Source organism: Kogia breviceps, chromosome 2 (genome assembly GCF_026419965.1).
Source record: "Kogia breviceps isolate mKogBre1 chromosome 2, mKogBre1 haplotype 1, whole genome shotgun sequence".
Taxonomy (NCBI): domain Eukaryota; kingdom Metazoa; phylum Chordata; class Mammalia; order Artiodactyla; family Physeteridae; genus Kogia; species Kogia breviceps.
Window position 1 is genome coordinate 116,894,492 of NC_081311.1, and position 15,444 is coordinate 116,909,935.

Sequence of the window (15,444 nt, forward strand, 5' to 3'; positions counted from 1 at the left end):
CACCAGCTATAAATCTGGGGTTCCTACAATCCCCTCAAGTTTGATAATTTTCCAGAACTCAGGACTCACTGAAAGCACTACACCTATGATTACAGTTTTATTATAAAGAACTAAGACCCCCAACAAATGGAAGATATTAGCATTCTTCATTCCAGAGAAGTCCACCTGAGATTAAAGGAAGCAGAGAAGCTCATTAGGAGGAGACTACCTGAGACCAGAATAAAGGAGTGTATGCCCTGTGTACACCCTGATCCTTATCAGCAACCCCACCTTCCATGAACCTCTGCTATAAAACTCACATCAAATTCTCCCAGGTTGGGACACACAGTTTTTGAGGCAGGAGCCTGTTGTGACCTCTTCGCCTGGCAAAGCAATAAAGCTATTCTTTACTACTTGACTCAAAATTCTGTCTCTGAGATTGGATTCGGCATTGGTGCACAGAGGCTGAGTTTTTGGATTCAGTTATGCTAAGTTAAGAAATAATTGGTCACACTGGAGTGAATCTAAGTTGCAGGACTGGAAGTTGTTTGCAATATCTTTCCCTTCTCTTTTGCAAATGAAGCACTGGCTTTAAGTTTTCTCTTCACTAAAAAGCATTTCACTGATTTTTTTAAAATTTGTTTTACTTTTTTATAAATTTATTTACTTATTTTTGGCTGCATTGGGTCTGTTGCTGCACGCGGGCTTTCTCTAGTTGTAGTGAGCTGGGGCTATTCTTTGTTGCGGTGTGCGGGCTTCTCATTGTGGTGGCTTGTCTTTGTTGAGGAGCACAGGCTCTAGGTATGCAGGCTTCAGTAGTTGTGGCATGTGGGCTCAGTAGTTGTGACTCAGGCTCTAGAGCACAGGCTCAGTAGTTGTGGTGCATGGGTTTAGTTGCTCCACGGCATGAGGAATCTTCCCAGACCAGGGCTTGAACCCACGTCCTCTGCATTGACAGCGGATTCTTAACCACTACACCACCAGGGAAGTCCCTCACTGTGATATTTTAATTAAGTAGCTCTGTTTAGCCAACAACTCTATCTGAGGCTTTTCATGGGGTTTTATTTTTTGTCTAAATACATCTCTGGGAGCAAAGGTATATTATCATTTATGTCAGGAAGTGACATGATCTTCGTACTTGTTAATCCATAAATAAGGATATGTCTATCACAGGCAGAGAAAATGAAGGGGTGGGGAAAGAAACAATGCATAGCAGCAGGGTTTCTGTGTGTGCCTGGCAGAGCATGAGAAAATGAGGATACTGGTTTAGTTTTCATTCTATTCATCACTGACGTTGTGGAGATAATTGGGTGTTGTAGTTTCTTTCACTGAATATAATGCACATGAACTTTTGAAGGTTTATAGTTTACCTTAGATTTTGTGGCATCATTTATAGAAACTTTAGAACAATTCTAAAGTCTAAAGGAAATGAAATCCCTGAAGATTGGAGTGCTCTGTTGGATGGAATACATCCGCGTTTCAATGCAAATGCTGAAATGACAGGTAGAGAGAGAATTATTGTGTCTGTTCATAGTCCCTGAAATGACATCCCTTGGATAAACCTCCCTGCCAGGGGAGAAACAGACTATCTGGTATTTTGACAAGGAAAAGTTTATAAACACTAGAGAAAACTTGGACCTTCGACAAAGAAGAGCTTATGAGAGGGGGCAGGGACAAGAGTCAGACGAAGAATGTCTGGAGCAAAAGAAGCCAATACTGAACAACACTGCTGAAAAATCTAATGATGTGATTTTTAGTTGCAGAGAAGGCTGAGTAGCAGTTTGGGGGCATCTTTTACTTATTTTTCTTATCATGCCATTAAAAAAAATAAATGGAGTTGCTAATAAAGAGCATTCTGAATAATTTCTAATTAAGTTGAGACAGAGAAAGAAAATGTATATCTTTTACTTTAAGTCTCTCAGGAATAAAAGATGTTCACACCCACAAAATGGACCCGAGTGATTTAAGCTACCCACCCAGCTGTAGAATTTCTGTAGCTGTTGCTCATTCTTTGAGGAAGGAAGAAGGTGGGGGTCTGAGGATCCTACTTGAGCCTCAGGGAGGATCCAGAAGAGGGAGACAAAGCTACCTCGTCACACTGGTAGTATCTTATATTGACAAGTTCTCACTGAATTTGCTACATATACTTCTGTGTGGCCATAGCTACCGTAAAGGATCCATTACTCATTAAATATGTGATGAATATACTCAAAAATTGCAGCCACATGGGCTGCACAAATGCATTTTCATATTATTAAGATGTTGCCAACTTGCAACTCTTCGAAATCTGAGTAAATGTTTTGACAAGAGGAGACAGCAAGGACAAATAAGAAGTAGCAGTCTTAAAGAAATTCAGCCCCACTTCGAACAGCTTTAAAGTCTTAAGATTGTTTTCACTGGGGCAGTACCAGATAAATTGCTCTTATATGTGCATGCAAGAGGCTAAAATTCTTTTGAAAGTTTATAATTTCTCATGGGAAAACACAACATAAAAGTTACTTTTACTCATAGAAAAACAAAACCATATTTTCCTGTCAACCTTTGCTGTTGGGAATTTCAAACTTTTTGCATTTTTTTCTTGTGATTCTTAGCTGGCCCAAGGGACAGGCGTTTACAACATAATTTACTTTCAACGTGTCTCTGTAAATCATTGTAATACTCTCTATTGCTTGTGGAGAGGGAAAAAAATAAGCTCCCAATGGGGCTTCTTGTCCCACTTTCCCAAGACTCCACCAGCCCAAACACGGACAGAAACTTTCCCTTTTAATGTCCAACCTCAAAGACAAAAGGCACAAAAAGGAAACATTGCACAGTAAATACAGGTAAAGTTAGAACTATGGGCAGGCTTTCAGGGAAAAGATTACATTTAAGATTAATTGGGAGAGGGAGATTTGCCCTAGGTGATGTGGAAAGTATAGAAATGCTCGTTATTCTAGAGTAGGTGGGCTGCCCTCAGCCAAATGACTTGAGACCTTTTTTCATAAAAATCCTAACCTGTAGCATACATTTACCAAGCTATTAATATCAAGGATCATTCAGTTTTACATGAGAATTTGATGACTTATACACTGGTTGAATCTTCCCCTTTTAGAACCTAAATGGGAATTTTTTTAGCTATTTCACAGTGTGTAAATTTGAATGTAAGTCAGATGAGGAAGAAAAATAGGGCATATCCAGGCCCAAAGAATAACCTGAAAAATAATATGTCAGAGCAAAGAAAGGAAAGGTGCAAAATTAAACAGATGATTAAAGTGTCTTAAGCAATCTGAGATTTGAAGACAGAACCTGATAAATTAGCACTACTCTATATAGACCATTTGAGCTCAAATTCAGGCTACTAGTGAGACTGGTTCCTCCACAAGCTGCAGATTAAGGAGTTAACATATCATGTTAACCTGCTTCTGCTAACTGTCCATAACAGGAAATGTAACCCAGGTGGGTTTGATATTCACAAGATTAAAGCGTATGTGTACCATCAAATGGTCACCACATTAAAGCTGTTTTAATGAGGACTTGGGAGATAATGAATGAATGTCGCTAATTCACTACAGAGAAGACAGCCTGACCTCCTTCTGACCTCTTTGCCGCCAGGTATCTTAAACAACATATTAGTTTTGCTTAAAGCCAAAATGGGACGGTCTGTAAGATAAGAACAAGCCAAATGCTTAGGAGAATGACTTTTGCTAGTGTTAAAGCCAGAAAAAAAAAAAAAAATCTGCTCCCTAGAGTCCTTATAAAAAGAACACTGTGTAACAGGATGAAAATCATCCTGACACCTTTATCTCTGACACAGCGCTCAGCTACATCAGGCTGTTTCCTGTAGTGCCCCTCAGTACTGTCCAGTGACATCATGCCAGGAAAATACCACTAGGTAAAGGCATGGGGGGAGGACTATTATTTAAGGAAATAACTCTCTGCTGGTTTAACTTAATCCTGAGAACAATTTAGAGGATTTAGAGGGACCGCTTATCTTTCAGGTAAGCCTTCATAAATATCAAGTTTTTGATAGATTTAAGACAGCAGCATATTAGAGATTGTACTTGCTTGAAAATACTCAGGGCACAGCCAATTTATTGTGATCCCACTTGGTTTTCCAGGGAGCAGGAATAGGGTAGGAACTGAGGACCCAGTGATAGTTTTTCCCAAATAAAAGACAGCTTGTCTTCTGCTGAGAGGTGAAACAAAGGAGTAGCTATGATTAGGGAAGAAGGGACAGACTGGAAATACTCTAGTGTCTATTTTAGTCATTGAGTACACACACTGTCAAATAAAGTAAAATTAATACAAGTGTGAATTCATTTTAAAACTTGACCAATAGATACAGTGAGGAAGTACTTTCAGCTACGGTGGTTTCAGTTTTTTTTTTTTTTTTTTTTTTTTCTGGAAGAGAAAAACATGTTGGATAGAATAGATGGAGTTCATATGAAACTTGTATTGGAGTATTTTCTCCTAAATAAGCTTATCAAGAAAGTTTCCAAAGGCATTAAATGTATATTGTGGTTTGTCTATATGGGCAAAGCCTCAGCTTTTAAAGGCTATCTTTAGTTTAAAATACTGAAGAAAATTTAAGTGAGAGGGAAAAGTCCTCAAAATTATTTTCCAGGCCAGATTTATTTTGGCAGTCACATTCAGGAAACTATGTAGTGTACCAAGTTTTGAGAATTGTATTTGGACACTAATCCATAACTGTAGTCATCAGTTTACTGACAACCATCTGCTTGGACGCTGCTCCCACGTTCTAATAAGTAATGTAAAATTAAAATGGCAACAGACAATTTCAGCAGCAAAGGTAAAAATGGTAATTGCAACCTTGAACACATACAAAGAGTTATGAATAAAATAGTGATCCTGTTTCATCGTTATTCAAACACATTTAGGTAAAGCATGCTAATTCCTTCCATTACAACCAAAATCCTTGAAAAAATAATCTGTGTTCATCTTTGCTTCTTTATCTGTTTCACTTCACTACACACAGCTGCTTTGTTTTGTCGGTGCCTTGAAAACCTAGTTTTCAAGTCAAGGTTTTCTGTTATTATCTTACTTTATCTGAGCCATTTGATGTTATAGAGGTAAAATAATGGCTTAATAAATGTTGGGCACCATTTACACTCTTTGGTGTTTTCTTACACCAGATTCCATCTATACCCCAATGGCTCCTCAACACTCACTTCAAGCCTAGACTTCTTGCAAGAGATACAGACCTGCATAATCAATGACCTACGAGATATTTTCTTTTAAATATTTCATAGACATAGTTAAATAAAAATGTTCAAAACTAAACATACTTTTTCCTTACCATCCAGCCCTATACAACTTTCACCAAACCTGTTCTTCTGCTTAGTTTTGTCAAAATCTCAGAGAAAAACACCATCTACCCAGTTGCCCATTTCAAAAACCTAGACTCATTGTTGATTTCTCCTTCTTTTCTTTTTCATAAACCAATTAGTCACAATGTCCTGCACATTAGGTTTAAGTGAATGAAAATGCAATATAAATTTGCTTTAAAAAATGATTAAGAAAAAACACTGGCTCATTTTCCCGAAAAGTTCAGTCCCAACTGAATCTATGGCTTACATTCTCAGGAGTCTTCCCATCTCTTAGCTCTGCTTCTGTGTTGTTTCCACTTCTGGTAGGTTCTCCAGTTAGGGTGGCCGGATGGTTCCTGACAGCTCTAGACTCATGGTCCATCCTCTTAGCAATTCCAGTTGAAAAAATGTGCCCCTTCCTCAAAAGTTTTACAGAATCTGAGAACCTAATCTTACTGTCTCCTTGTCTCCGTTCGGACTCAATTAAATCAAGTGCTTATCCCTGATCCAAACAGCGTGGGTAGGAGGAGGCAGCAATCTGATTGGCCAGTCTGAATTACAGTCCACACCTGGAATAGGGCTGCGGTCAACACCACTGACAGCACAAGAATGAATAGTGTGAAGTGTTAATAGCACAGAAATTGGGATGCTTTTCCAACAAAGTGGATGCCAGCAGGATATTCCAAGAATATGCATTTTTCCTTTTTTCCTAAACATAAGCAAAATTTAGAAAAATAAAAATAAAAGAGTGAGTGTATTAAACTATAACCTTGATATAATGTTAATGATACAGTGGGAATTGGTGAAAAGTAGGCATATTTTGGAAGTCATCTCAGTTCCCTTGGAAAGTTTCTGTCTGTGTTTATCTCCTGAGTATGCAGCAATTTTTTATGAATGGCAAAACTCAATGGTTTTACTCTTTCAACATGAATTCTGGATTTTAAAAATAATTAATTTAGATTTTCCTAACTTAAGTAGTAGGATAATAATTCAAGAGAGAGACTGAAAATAAGAGGAGAAAGTGTTTTTTAGTTTGAGGAAGAAACTCAGGATTGACTTAAATCATGGACATTAAGTACATAAAATTTTTTTCATACTAATTTTACCCACCAGCTGTTCTTTTCCACTGCAAATTAAACAAAGAGAAAAGCTTAATTTGCAGAAAGAGGATTGAGATTAGTCATAAGGAGTCTGATGCTTCCATGCATATTGAATGCACCTGTCGCGAGCTGACCCTCAGGTAGTTGTGGGCTGGAGTCCTGCTAGGCTTGCTGCAATAGCCTAGAGGTGGCTTCTTACCTCATGTTCCTCTCTGATCCTTTCTGATTAAGGAAGCAGAAAAGCTCTGAGTTGGGTGCTAAAAATGCATTCACCATGGGAAGGAAGTAATGCCTTTCTCTTCTGCTAAATTTCTATTAAGCTGGGAAAGAAGCTATCTGCCCAGAGTAGCTTACACCAGTTTCTCGAAATTCAGGAATGGGAAACAGTGGGAAGGCTTGTTAAAAAACAAATGGCTGCCCCCCACCCTCAGAGATTCTGATTCAGTAGGTCTGGAGTGGCCTTGGGAATTTTCATTTCTAAAAAATTCCCAGGTGATGCCGAAGCTGTCACTCCAGGGACCCCACTTTGAGAATCACTAGCTTCTACGTTGCTCTGTTGTGGTAAAAAAGATTCGGGGATTCTTTTAGAATTAGGTGAGTCAGAAATGCAAGTGCCCAGATGGTTCCATACAATTAAGGAATTAATTGTAAGCCTCTATAAGTGGTGTTTTCTTAGAATCTTTTTTATAAAACTGGGCTCATATAGATAAGTTTCCCCACTTTTTCTTTAAGTTTTAGGGGACTGGAAATCTTACTTTTCAAGAACTCTGGTTTGTGACCTTTTCCCCAGTGATTGAATATTTTCCTAATGGCCAAACTCCACCCTCCTATCCTTTCTCCAGCCAACATATATCCCATCCTCAACTGAAAAGCATAGGCCTAATCAGAATTTCAGAGAATAAGGCCTGGGTCTTTATATTCTTATAAGACTTAATACCCAGGAAAGTTAAGTGCCCAAATGGCTAAATGCTTTTCCATGGGGTCTTTGTGGTTTAGTGTAACACATCCAGCAACAGTATTATACACAGATTCAAAAGTGCTGCATCTTAAGCAACTGAGTTGGAAGTGGAGACAGGTGCTCTGGAAAACTAAGTTTTTCTGAAAACTGGTACTAGTTGTGAAGAAGATACTACAATCAAAGAATCATACAAGGAATCTGAATACTATTGCTCCATGACTTGTGAGCCTGTGATCAAAGCAGTATTTCTAAATGGACATTTTATAGAAAAGGTGATAAGTGTGCATGAATAATAAAATTATGAGTAAATTAGATATATCCATGAGAAAACAAATTCTCTAAGTAAATTCTCTCTTTCTCTTGAATTAACTGGCTCCTTGGCTACCTTAAATAGTTCACTTATGAACAACTCAGGATAGGTCCCAAATTCCAAGACATGTAACCATAGTATGAATTCTAGTTGAGTTTGAGAAAAAGTGGGAACCCTTCGTGCTTTAAGTCGGTAAAATTCTTCCCTTACTCTTTTTATCTGATGTGCAGTGGTTAGAATTTTGCCAAGGTTGCAGAGGACAAGAGACTCTTGAATGATTTAACCCATTGTTTTCTTATTTTCACATCCCCCAACCTTAGAGATTCCAGGGCCTCAGTTTATTGATAACACTTTAGTGTTGGCAGAAAAGTTTGGAACTCACTTGTTTATATTGGCATAAAGAGATATGCCTCTGACCATTTATGTATGTGGAAATTAAGGCTCTGAAAAAAATCACTGAGATAATGCATGGAAAGCACTCATTTTAGGGCCCATCCCATAGTAAGCTGTTATTATGCATAGGGCAGAGGACCTCTTTTCAGGAATTTATACAAATTGGACTTGTAAATAATCCATGGATTTGTAAATAATCCATAAAAGAGTTAGCAAATGGGACAGACAGAAGAGAGCAACCAACTCAGTGTGGAGAGGGTACAGAAAGGTCCTCAAAAAAGGACTCATGAAGCCTGTGTTAGAGGTTCAGCACATGATTGAAACACCATGCTTACTGAATGCATTTGTAAGAACATAGACAATTTCACCATGAAGTGTAGATCAAATGATATGTCATTCTGAAGCAATATAAACGGATAGATTTGATCACAACTACTTTTTTTTTTGGTTGAATTATAACGTGTAGTCAATAATTCCCAAAGGTGGTGATTCATCAAAATAATAGAGGAGCTGCTAATAAACACAAACTGAGATACTTTGAAAATTCCAATTCCATTTCATAGATAAGAACAGGGAACCATAGTTTTACAAAGTTCCCAGGTATTTCTGGTTATCAGCAAAGTCTGGAATCCATTGGTTTAATACAGCTGTTCTACTCCCTGGCTGAACATTTGAACAACCTGAGGCCCTTTTAAAACTACCCAGACCTAAGCCCCACCCTACTTAGCCCTATTTTATTTGTTTTTAATTCTCCAGGTAATTGTAATATGTAGCCAAGGTTGAGAGCCACTAATTGAAGCTGATGAATACATTGCACTTAGCAAAAGGAAGGAGGGAAGGGAATAAAACAATTGTTGGAAATAAGAAGACACTCTTACAGAGGTTTTCTTACTTATTATAAGTACTATGAATCTACTTTTGCTACTATTGTTTTACCCCTCTCCCAACCGCCAAATCTCATAAGGACATAGAGGAAGGCAGATATTTGTTTTGATGCTATTTTTCACCAAGCAATTCAACCAGAAATGTTTCTTTCAGTGAGTGCTTGCAATGAGAAGAAATGAAGATGCATTCTCCATAGCCTCCCAGTCTAAAATAAAGCACAGTCTCTGTCCTTTTGATCAGAAGTGGTATAGTTTACCATTCCTTTTACCCTACAAATCACAGTGTGTGGGCAATTGTTCAAACTGTGGGAAATCCTGATTTTCAGTGATGTCAAAAGCACATTTTTGGAATTCCTGTTTGAATGGAACTTGTCAAATTCATTTAAAGACAAAGAAAAAGAAAGACAGTCAAGGTGAGAGATTAATCAAGTAATCATTGTTCTTTCAGATTGCAAATTTTGAAATTCAAGTGGATGGCATATTTTGGGAGGGTTCATAATTCACTTATGGAAGACATTTCTATTTTAACTATGTATAAACAACCATTGAGGACAGGTCTTCAGGTGAGGTGGGTCCTTGATGAGTCCTCATTTGGGCTGGTCTCATTTAGGATGAATGCATTAATGCTTTCCTTCAGTTTAGATGTTTGGGGTTCTCTTTTTTGGCACATAGAGACTCTTAAAGGCTTTGAATAAGAAAAAAATAGATATTCTATTTAAGGTTGTTAATATCATTGAATTAAGTTGGTGGTTCAAATGCTACCATGATATAAAAATGTGAAAAGTTGTTTTCATAAAGGTTTATCTTCTGTAATTCTGAAGAGCTGAAAAAATAAATTCATAAGTAGATGTAAGTGATAGAATGACAAAGTCTTAATATTTATGGCATAGTAATGTTGGTGACACTATTTCCAAAGTGAATAATATATTTAAGATTAAAGTTAAGCAATATTCCATCAATCTTTTATCAAACTAGTATAATTCTTTTTTCCCTTTTTTGGAACAAATTTGCCACTGATTTGTCCCTGGCAGTTAGCTAACAGAGCTTCAAAGTTAGAGAACCACTGAAGTGTGTGTGTGTGTGTGTGTGTGTGTGTGTGTGTGTGTGTGTGTGTGTGTATGGGGGGTGGGGTGTATGCATTAACTATATATGTATTTATGCAAGGTATTTTTGTCTTTCCTGTAAGCATTCTTTTCTCCCTGTCTTCCTCTGTTTTGGAGAACTTGAATGTCTATCTTTATAGGTACAGCTGTACTTTTTTAAACCAAGTAAAATCTGAGGTAAAATGACATTCTTTTGACTTTTGTCTGAACTTCATTTTGATGTTTCTGCTTAGTTAGCATATACTTTTTCAGCTTTAAAGCAAGGGAATACTCTTGTTTGTGTTTTGCATTAAATGCCAGAAATCTTTTACACAGGTCATAGACTAAGTCCGAGTGTAAGCCGTTAGTTATTAAGCAATCATATTTATATCATATATCATTTATTTATAATATATGAATGTTTTATGTTGTGTGGAGGTACTATCGCTGCTTCCTGGTTTATCTCTATGATTAAATTTCCTGCATGGTCCTGTAAAGTATGGAGCATGACACAACTCAAATGAGTAGAAACAGTTACCTAAGTCATGAATCCTATCCCACCTCAACCCACTTATTCTAATACTTCTCTTCAAGGAGCTTCTTATATTCCATTAAATAATTAAAGAGAAGGGTTGATTTATTTTGCTTTCCTTTATCTATAATGACCTTAAAGGAGGAAGGCGAGAAGGGAAACAGAATGTTGATCCTGTTAATAACTATACATAGTCTTTTACTGTGGTTTACTGGAGTAAGAAGAGAGATAACTCAATTTTCTTCTTCCTTAGCAGGCCCCTTGGGGTGGGGAAAGCACTCCAGACTGGTCCTCAAAATCATCCCTGTGTTTTTGGCAGGTGCCAGACTGTTTTGAAGTATTGCCCATATCCATATAGATGTATACCTAAGTATGTGTGTACATGGGAGTGTGTCACATATAAATTAATTTGTCATCAAAGGCAGGTAAGACTTGGAAGGGAAATCAGAGCTTACTACCCTGTCTGGTGGGATCAACATTCTTCCTTCCAGAGAACACATAAATGCAAAAATCCTACCTGCCTCATATTATCCTAGAACTGAGAATCTTTACAAGATTCAACATCATTCAGTATTCTAAATGTCTATTGGTTATTATTATACTTTATGAAAATTTAAAATAATTAACTATATAATTAGGCCATAGTATACTTGAATTGTGATAACACCTTTTACCCTTTGTGTAATAATACCACCTGGATCCAGCTTGGACTTCATGGATTGCTATTGACTCTGTGTGTGTGAGTGAGTGTGTGTGTGTGTGTGTGTGTGTGTGTGTGTGTGTGTGTGTATGAAATAGAAAGAGAGAGAGATGAAGAAAGAGAATGAGAGAAAAACTAATTTCACATGGCTGTTTTTGAGAATTGCTAAAACCACAGAGGTTGCTTCCCTATGGATTCTTTTGCTTGCCTTTGCACATATCTAACTTTGGTACATTTGGGGATCTTGCACTACTCTGGGTCTACCCAGGACTATAAACAGTCTTTACCCTGGTCATACCCTTCCCATAAAAAGGAAAAAAGAAAAGAGAAAGCATACTGTACTCACATGAATGTAGTTACAGTATAGGGGGTTGCTTCTTGCTTTGCTGTAAACTGATGGTTGAAATCTGTCTAACTGGAAACATTTCAATGCAAAGTAAGGTTTCTGGAAGCAAATCCATAGTACCTGATGCTTGATGGGTAACATAATGACTGTGTTAGGTGAGGACGTTTGAAGGTGTGTATATGTCGGCAAGCAGTTGGACAGTTCTTTCCAATTCTTCCAGACAGATTGGCTTCACTACAGTTTGAATGATTTTTTTAAGATAGGACAACACCACAATCATACTTGTTTTGGCTGTCAGCAGTGCATGTCGGAGTCTGTCTTATTGTTGTAGCTTATGTAAATTGTATTAACATGGAGTGCAAGAATTAGGAGAGAACTAGGGAATAGATTTTGTAGTATTTCACAAGGTCTTCTGGAAGCCTTAGAAAGCTGAGAAAATACTCTTGTAAAACTTGTCCCCCTGACCCAAAACTTTCTATCCCCTTCTCAGTAAATTAAGCCATAGATTCTGAACTAAGCCTGAGGTTTCTCATTTTATTTTCAGCTTTTCAGATTTGCATAGTAAAATATCTGATTTGAACAATGAAAGAACAGGATGCAAGCTTCTTTAAGGAAAATGTGCTCTGGGTTTATTTCTTTGTTCGTTTGCTAGATTTATATAGCACCTTTGACCCAAGGTCTAGGTCACTTTCTTAGGTCAGGTCCTTCCCCACCTTTTAAAAATTGATCACTTGAGATGTAATCTATGAATCACCCCCCGTGACTTCCTCCAAGCTCCCACTGGCATCGTGCACTGGCCGCTCATGTCAGAACCACAGAAAACTACAGCATGTCAGGTCTACGCAACGTCAGCTCTCTGCGGAGAAAGACATTCGTCAATGTCTTGTTGCAACTGATGCCCTCCTTGGGAATTTTTTGTTGTAAAATTGTGGTCATGAGACTAATAAAAAAAATCTGCACATATACAAAAAAGGGGCATTTGGTTATTATTTTTCCCCTTTTTTATTTCAGAGAATAAATATCTTAACAGAAAATGTACATTGTGTTACTTCTTTAAAGCTAGTGCTAAAGCACACACATCTTCAAGGAGACAACTGATTCAGTTGAAACCAAGTGAGAAAAAGCAAATCACGGGTCAGGGAAGAGAAGAGTGATAGACAAAGCCAGTTCAGGTTTACATCTCAGGGCAAAGCTACTTTTCTGATGAGTAAGCTTTTTCTCCAAAGCCCCTCAGTTTAAAAAAGGGAAGGATGATGGAAACTGCCTTGGTTAATTGTCAGCTCACACCTTTCTTTAATGAGTTTCCTAGAAGTTTATGGTTAAGTTACCCTGATGACTCAGGTAGGGTTTCCATCAACTCCAGCTGAGGCTGTCAGAATAGGAAAATGGGGGTCCATTTTCTGATTAATGAAAATAATAATTATGTACAGATGAAAGCAAAGAGCTTCCATGTTACTTTAAACAAAGAAGAGTTAAGGCCTTATCTTAACTATGCATTGGCACCGCAATGCGAAATGGTCATGCAAAATTAATTTTTAATGTGTTCAATTTATATTAAAAATTTCTGCAAGTGTGTGAATTTTTTTCCAAGGCTGGAGTGCTACTTCATTTACAATATTCCCTGAAGGTGTTTTTTTTTTTAAAGAGACTCTTAAACTGAAGCCATTTTAAGGATTTTATGAGACATTATGTGAGCTTTCATATGCAAGTTAGTCGTTAAGTACCAGATATTATATTCTGTAATATGCTTAAGTGATATTAGAGGCTGTATATAGCCTGCAGTAATGGCTATTGCTGCTTTTTTAATTTATCAAGAAAATGTTGCTTAAATAAGGAGCAAATCAATGCTGGGTTGTACAAAATATAAATGTAAGGAAGTAACAGTATTTTTTATATACTTGTTTCTTCTAGCTTCACTAAAAGGGAAAAATACAACCTACTTTCAGGGCTTATATTGACAGAAATTGTCAAAAATAAAATAAAATAGCATATTTAGAATTAGAGAGCTACTAAGAATACACAGAATGACATTGAACAATTGATATCCATTGCTACTCAGTGCCTCGTGATGGATATAAAGATGAATTTTATGTCCTTGATAATTGTTTTTTGTATGCTGTCTGGCATTCAGACAGAGTAAAATCTCTTACTTGGATTTTGACCAGTTAAGGCTTTGACTATTTATCCTACAAAGGGAAATATTTATATTAAGCTGGATTCATTGGTCAAGCTTTGAAAAGCATGGATAAAGCCCCCACCGGATGAGTGGAATTGACTTAAAAAAAATTAAAGAGAGTTTCTTGTGCAAAGCTCCTCCCACTCTGCAACTTAGTCACCACCACTGCTACCACCTATTTCTAAATGTTGATAATTCTGTGTGTGTCTAAACCGTTTTTTAACATTGTCCTGAATTAAGGTTTTAATTTGGCAAGAAATGAGACATGACCTGTTATTGACAAGCTATGTATTGTATCCAGGGGCTTTTCATTATGGAAATAGGACTGAGACTAAAAATAAATCTCTTCTTGTTTAAAAATAAAAAATCTCAAAATAGTGAAAAGCCCTAAGCAAAATGAAGATTCCCTCAGTTTGGCAGTAAGAAATTCATTTTATACTTATATTTTAATATTAAAATAAAATTATTCCTTAGCTGAGGTTATTCCCTTGAACATTTTCTCCCATTATGGGCATTATCACCATACACTTACATATATATTTTGGGCTTCTTAAATAGTATCTTAAATACCATCAATGTGCCGTGGCAGATTCACACTTTGAGCTCACATTTCTCACAATACCAAAAAAAAAAATAAGTTCAATTGTGTTTCCTTGACACTGTGTTTTATAAGACAAATAAGAAAATATGAAGCCAATAAACAAAATAACTTTCAGAGATTACAACAGGCTCAGTTTTAGCCCTTCCATATCTCAAATATGGGTTAATAATTGTTTATTAATTAATTTTTATTTTCATTCCACAAACATTGACCAAGCCCTAACTATACTCCTGACATAATTCTCTGAGCTTCTGAGAGCGCCAAAGTTGTCTTCAAAATCACCAACCAAAAAAGTGCATTATATTCACTCTAATTTCAATGGTCAGTGTATTTTTGGTTTCCTATTCTTAAAGAATGATAATACAAATCTTTTATATGTGAGATAACTATCTGATAATCAGAATGTTTGTTTTTATTGGAGCACCCTAAGGCCAGCCAACACTTTCCTGTGTTTTCTGCTGCTTTTTCAATCTTGGGAGGAATCTCATTATAGTTACTAACTAGCCTTATTGTCATTTTGAAAAAGTGTCAACATGGGCAGGCAAAGTTTTCTATTTACAACCCCTTCAAGCTGTGGAATCTTTCTGGGTATTCACAAGTTTCCTGGTCCCCCTGGGTCCCAGTAAACCCAAAGCTACGTGTTTAAAAGGAAGACAATATTCCAACTTAGCCCTCCGCCTTCCTTGGCCCAGCTGCAGATCTCTCTCCTTCGTTCTCCACTTTGCATTATGATTAAATACATTTAAAATCAAAATCATCTTTTCCACTCGCTTTTCCTCTCCCAGCTGCTGATTCCCACCCGATCCTTCTTTTGGAGTCAGAATTAATACGAATATTTAAAATCCTTGCCCTAGACCAGCAGCTGCAGATTTCTACTCCCCGTACTGTGTTCCGTCTGCAGCTTCACAAAAATGTTTCTCAGAAAAATAATATAAAGGTTTTTTTTTTTTTTTTTTTTTTTTTTTTTTTTTGCAATACGCGGGCGTCTCACTGTTGTGGCTTCTCTCGTTGCGGAGCAAACGCTCCGGACGCGCAGGCTCAGCGGCCATGGCTCACGGGCCCAGCCACTCCGCGGCA